A 6,479-nucleotide genomic window follows, 5' to 3' on the forward strand; every position below is an offset into this window, starting at 1 on the left:
TATGGTATAGGTGTTTTATATGGCGGGGGTGGTACGTAAGTTTTGTCTTTAGGTTCTTCTTCTTTTTCTTGACCTTCCTTTTTTTCAGATTCCTTTGGTTCCTTTACTTTGTCTGTGGGTTCGGTATATTCCTTAGAAGTTTTGGGTTCACTCAATCTTGGGTTTGGTGGCTCATCATAAGCGTTCCTACTTCGTAGGGTAATGGCATTGGCTTGTCCTCGCGGATTCTGTTGAGGTTGTCCAGGGAACTGTCCTCCAGGTGTGGTATGGGGGGCTTGGTTTAAACCTACCTGAGAGATATGGGTTTCAAGCATCTTGGTATGAGTAACTATTTGGTCAACCTTGGTTCCTAACTGGGTAATCAGTTTGTTAACGTGAATGTTTTGGTTCATGAACTCTTTGTTTTGTTGGGTTTGAGTAGTGATAAAATTTTCCATAATTTTCTCAAGGCTCGGCTTTGGTGGCACAGGTTGCATAGGTTGATTTGATCTTGGGGCTTGGTAACCTGTTTGTCTCGGAGGTGCATTATTTTGGATAGGGTTATTATTCTTATAGGAGAAGTTCGGGTGATTCCTCCATCCAGGGTTATAGGTATTCGAATATGGGTTCCCTTGGGTGTAGTTCACTTGCTCAGAGTGGGTTTCGTTTAATAGACTGCATTCTGCAGATTGGTGTCCTTTGGTTCCCCATATCTCACAATCCGACGAAACTGCAGCTACAGTATTCGGGTTTATGCACATATGCTCGACCTTGAGGGCTAATGCGTCCATTTTAGCTTGCATCATGTCTATAGAGCTTAGTTCATGTACTCCTCCTTGGGCTTCCTTCTTCTCAACTGTCGCTCGTTCGACTCCCCATGATTGATGGTTTTGAGCCATATCTTCGATGAGGGCACTAGCTTTAGGATAAGGTTTGTTCATCAGCGCACCGCCTGCGGCAGCGTCGATGGTCATCTTAGTGTTATAGTGAAGTCCATTATAGAAGGTCTGAATGATTAACCAATTTTCTAAACCATGATGTGGGCATGCTCTTAACAGCTCTTTATATCTCTCCCAAGCTTCGGACAGCGATTCTCCTTGGTTCTGGGTAAGTCTGGTTATATGGTTTCAAAGAACGGCGGTCTTACTTGGGGGAAAGTATCTAGCAAGAAATACTCTTCTAAGGTTATCCCAAGTCGTAATGGAATTGGGTGGAAGGGAATCTAACCATGATAGGGCTTTATCTCTGAGGGAAAAAGGGAATAATCTTAAACGGATTACCTCAGGAGAAGCTCCATTGGTTTTAAAAGTATCTGCTAATTGGAGAAAGATTTTTAAATGTTGGTTTAGGTTCTCAGTAGCGAGACCTGCGAATTGTCTCTGTTGCACTAGTTGCAACAGGGAGGGTTTAAGTTCGAAATTATTAGCTGGGATGGTTGGGTTTACTATACTAGAACTAGGTTCTTCGTTAGATGGTTGGGCGAAGTCCTTAAGAGGTCTTTGGTTTTGATCTTCGGCCATAGCTCTCCTAATTCTATGGAAAAATAAAGGTGCGCGAGCGTAACGTTCAGGTTCCACCAGAGGGTATACTAAGCTTCCGGTGCTGCGAGTTCTTCACATTGACCGGCGGGTAACAACCTAAGTCTAAACGATATAACAACAGGATATGAAATTTGACGAAATTGGTCCCCGGCAACGGCGCCAAAAACTTGATGCGTGCTTTTCGCAAGTATACGAACGCGTCAGAGTAATATAAAAGATTGTCGAATCCACAGAGACCAAGTGTCAATCTATCGTTATCTATTGTTATGGTGTTTATCTAAGGTAATCAAAATAGGGTTTTTAGAGTGTGCAATGAAAAGTAAAGTATTAAATTAAGTTCAATTAATAAATACAGGTTCGAATGTAATTCACATAATCAATTAATATTCCAAGTACTTGCTAATAGAGCTACTTATGGGCAGTGTTTCCTACTTTGAAAAGAACCAATTTAACAGGAACTGTCGCTTTCGCGTATTCAGAACCGAGTTGTACTCCGTAATCAAACCCTCTTATTGTCACTTATAAAAAGGCGCGCATTGCGTTAGAGTAGTAAACCTATTTTTAAGAAATATAGTATCTTGACTAAGTTGAAAAGTATTTTAACCTGGATTTCTTAACCAAAAGAGGTTCTCACGAACCAGACTCTAAACTTATAAACGCGTCCGAAAATAGTTTTAAAATCACTTCTCTTTTTAAGTTAAAAACTCCTAATGAACTAAACAAAGCGCTTTCGTTGTATTTGAAATAGTTAAAAACAACTAAGTTAAAAAAGATGTTGGACGGCTTTCGATCTTACCCAACGGAAATTAAGTGCGGGAAAACTTAAGTTGAAAGTCAAAATAGCCCTTAAGTGTGTCTACGAACAATTGTACGGATTACCGGTTCAATTACGGTCCTTACATTCTAACCTTTATAGATTTAGTTAGACATGGTAAAGTAAAGGTGCATTTTAATTTCAATAAAAGTAGTGCGAGTGCGGAAAGTAAATAAAAGTAGTGTGAGTGCGGAAAATAAATGAAAGTAGTGCGAGTGTGAAAAGTAAATAAAAGTAGTGCGAGTGCGGGAAATAAATAAAAGTAGTGCGAGTGCGAGAAATAAATAAAGTAGTGCGAGTGCGAGAAATAAATAAAAGTAGTGCGAGTGCGAGAAATAAATAAAAGTAAAGACAGTGTGGGAAATAAATAAAGTAAAGGCAATGCGGGAAAGTAAAGTAGATAAAGGTAAAGCAATAAAAATCTGCTCCAATCGGAGGGTTGAATAAAAGTAGTGTGATTACCACTTTTAAAATACTGAATATATGCCTAAGTGAAACTAAGTTTGCTCTAAGTTTGGATGATTAAACAAATGAAAACGAGTCTGTATTTATAGGCAAGGAAAATAATGGAAAGGACAAGGATGCCCTTCAGTTTGAAATTGGGAGGGAAAATTTTTCTTCTTGTGGCGCCCGCCACAAGGGCAAATTGTGGCGCCCAAGTGGAGATAGTGGGAAACGTGGCAGTTGAGGGAAGTTGAGCTGTGACACGTCATGGCTGGACCCATGGCGCCAGCCACAGTGGGAGCCACAAGTGCAAAATGTTGAATTTTAGTCTTTTTAGCTCATTTTCACTCCTTACCTCGATCGGGACTCTAATTAGACTGAAAACCTGAAAACAAAGAGAAACATAGTAATAACATAACAAAATAAAAATAAAACCACTAAAATGCATGCGAAATCGGAGTCGAAAATACGGTGAATTTCAGTGTCATCATATCCTCCATTAGTCCAAGATATCAAGAGAACTTCAAGTTTGTAAGTTGGTTCATGGTGGTTGACCAGAGAAAGTCAACTAGTCAAAACTTGGGTTCACTAGACCCTATCTCCTACAATTTTTGTTATATGAAAATGATTCCAAGATAAACTTTACTCCTTATGACATTCCAAACAACTTTCATGTTGAGGTCAAAATCTATTTTTGCTTGTAAAGTCATTTTTTATGGTGAAAGATTATATGTCATTTTGTCTATGCCCTAGTTAGGATGTCAACTTCCAAGGACCATAACTTGCTCAATTTTTATGATATTAATGCCATATAAGTTTCATGATCAATTTCAAGATTCCCGTTCCAACTTTTATTCTTTGAGAAACTTCAAATTAAACTTTCAAGGGCATGTGCCAAGAGGAAACATTATAGGTCATTTGGGGCCATTACCATTGAACAAACAATTTTCCTCAACTTCTAAAATGCATAACTCCTTCATGCCAAATCCAAATGAGGTCAAATTTGTAACCAAATTTAAGAGATTTGAAACAACTACAACTTTGATGAAGGAACATTTTCCATTTGAATCCCATAGCAAAAGTTATTCAAGGTGGAAGAAGTGAACATTTGACTTGGTACTTAGAAAATTTCAATTATGTTTGATTTCCCAAACTTCCACCTCAAAATTCTTTATGATCTAAGCTTAAAATTGAAAAGTGTTGAACATTAAAGTTGTTCCCCTTGATCTCACCTTTCCAAAAAGTCCAAAATCACTTCATTTGGCCAAGGATTGAATGACTCGCGCATGGCTTTTCTTCAAGGTTCCATTTGGATGGATCTCATTACCATTTCCCAATTCCAAATGTATGGCTTCATATCACACGCACATGCCTATCAATTCATGGGCCTATCACACGCACATGCATCCATGCAAGTGAGAATTGCTATTTTTGGCATTTGAATGGAAGTGTGTGAAAATCAATTGTTCAGCCTATAAATACATTGCCTCATGCTCAAAATTGAGGAGACCTTGCCCAAGCTTTGATCCTGCAACCCTACCCTTCACCATTAGAGGATAAACTTGAAGGTTTTCAATTGAAAATCGAGTTTTCACTTCTGTTTTGAAGTTGGAACTCCAAGTATCCAAGTCATTCTTTGATCCAATTCACTTCCTGCAAGCTTCTGAAGTCAAGCCAAGGCCAATTGGAAGCAAGATCAAGCAAGATTCAAGCTCCTCAAAGGTGATTTTTCAGAAACTTTCTCTCTTCGATTCTCTCTTAATTCTTCACCATTCTCTTTGATTTTTGGTTGGCTGAAGTCCTGCCAATGTAGGCAACAAGGTTGAGTTGCTTTGAGGTCAAATCGAAACAACTCAATTCATGATCCTCAAAATTCAAATCCCTGTATCTTTTAATATACTTGGAATTGGAGAAAATTGAGGTCAGATTCGAGCTCCTGAGTATTTTTCCTTTGAATCCATGTCCTTTTTTTCATTTTAGTGAAGGTTGATGATGGACCAGTCCGGTGAGGTCCACGGGAGAAGAAGACCGGAGTCCTAGCTCCAGTGATGTGTTGGCATGCCTCCTGACCATCTGATCATGATAATTTGTTTTAGTCTGAGTCATTCGTTTTAAATACCACGCGTGTGTTACATTGGCTAGAGTCCATCATAGATAGCACACGTGTGGCCATCAGATCTGCCACCTCAATTAATGAGGGAGATCTGATGGCCCTTATTTTTTTGCTTTTTATTTTAATTTCTGATTTTCTTTTAATTGCTCTTATTTTATTTAATTCATATAAATTCCATTTTTAATCCAAAAAATATGGGACTTTCACCAAAAATCTTTAAATATTTTCCTCTTCCATATTCTGAATTAAAAATATTTTTTGGATTAATTTTGATATTTTTCATGAATTAAATGTTTTTGTGCATATTTTTAATTGTTTAAAAATACTTCTGACTTTTGAAAAATAGTGAAATTTTTTGTCTAAGGGCCTTTGACCTTGTTTGACCTAAGATAAATCCCTTGGCCATTTATTTGGTGGTTTGAAGGGATTTTAGATTTTGACCAAATTAAAATGTATTTTAATTCATTTTTAAATTGATTTTTAATTGATTAAATGTTTAAAAATATTGTGGAGCCATTTTTATGGTCTTGTGATGTTTGACTTTCTGTTTGGGCCTTGGTCAAGGTTAATTTGACTTTTGTTGGATCAAAACCATTGGATTTAGGGGATTGATGAAATGTACATTTCATCTCCCAAAATAATGGATGGTTTGATTTGATGAAACTCCTCACATGATCAATTTGTATTTCTATCCTCCCTTCCATCTTCATCTTCATCCCTATTCTTTATTATTCCCTTATTTGACCAATGAAATCTCTAATGTCTAAAGGCTAATTGATTCATCAATGACCTTGTGTCAGATGAACCAATACAAGTGTGACTGAGATAGGTCCCTCCCTCTTGATCTTTTCTTTTAGTGTGTGATATGTTTTAGGAGTTTGGTTCTTCATACCAAATCTCTAACATGCATTAACACCTAAATTTTTATTGCCCTGCCTTAGATAGTTATGACTTCTACATAAGTCCAATTACGATTGCTTAACATAGAGCTAAATTTGACCCTTAAGGCATAGCATTCTAGTAAGTGAGATTGTAAGTCTCCCATTCTTCATGGCATTGTGTGGAGACTTGACCTTTTTTCCTTTCATGAGAGCTAGTGGCATACTTGTTAAATTATCCAACTTAAAACCCTTCTCATGGAAGATGTCTTGGTTTAAGGAGTCATACTTGTGAATGAATGGTTGAGTGTTCTCAAGAATGACTTAATCAATTAAAAATCACCACTAATACTTGACTAACTTTTGACTAACATTTGACTAATTCTTGTTAATATTTCTTTACTTTCAAGTCATTTACTTTATGCAATTTAAATTTCAGTCATTTATCATTCATTGCCATTTACATTTCATATAACTTGTTTATGTTTATGTCATTTTCACTTTGCTCATTTGAGCCATATCTTGTGATTGTATATATTTGTTGGTGTCTTTTGATTTTGTTTGTGGTCTTAGGACCTTAAAATACTTAATAACAACAAAAACACTAAAAATATATGTTGGACTGTTGAACTTGATCTGAACTCTTGGACTTAGGATTAGGAAACATTCCCTGTGCAAAAGGACTTGGCCAATGCCAACATTCTGAGACT

General features: G+C 37.0%; 1 non-coding gene across 1 annotated transcript; it reads left to right on the plus strand.

Annotated features, from left to right (window-relative positions):
• Window positions 1–1,008: 1,008 nt before the first annotated feature.
• Window positions 1,009–1,115, plus strand: LOC127124675 (small nucleolar RNA R71). Its single transcript, XR_007804137.1, has one exon. It is a non-coding gene; the product is annotated as a small nucleolar RNA R71 (small nucleolar RNA).
• Window positions 1,116–6,479: the final 5,364 nt, after the last annotated feature.

The sequence above is a fragment of the Lathyrus oleraceus genome, chromosome 2, assembly GCF_024323335.1.
Source record: "Lathyrus oleraceus cultivar Zhongwan6 chromosome 2, CAAS_Psat_ZW6_1.0, whole genome shotgun sequence".
NCBI lineage: Eukaryota > Viridiplantae > Streptophyta > Magnoliopsida > Fabales > Fabaceae > Lathyrus > Lathyrus oleraceus.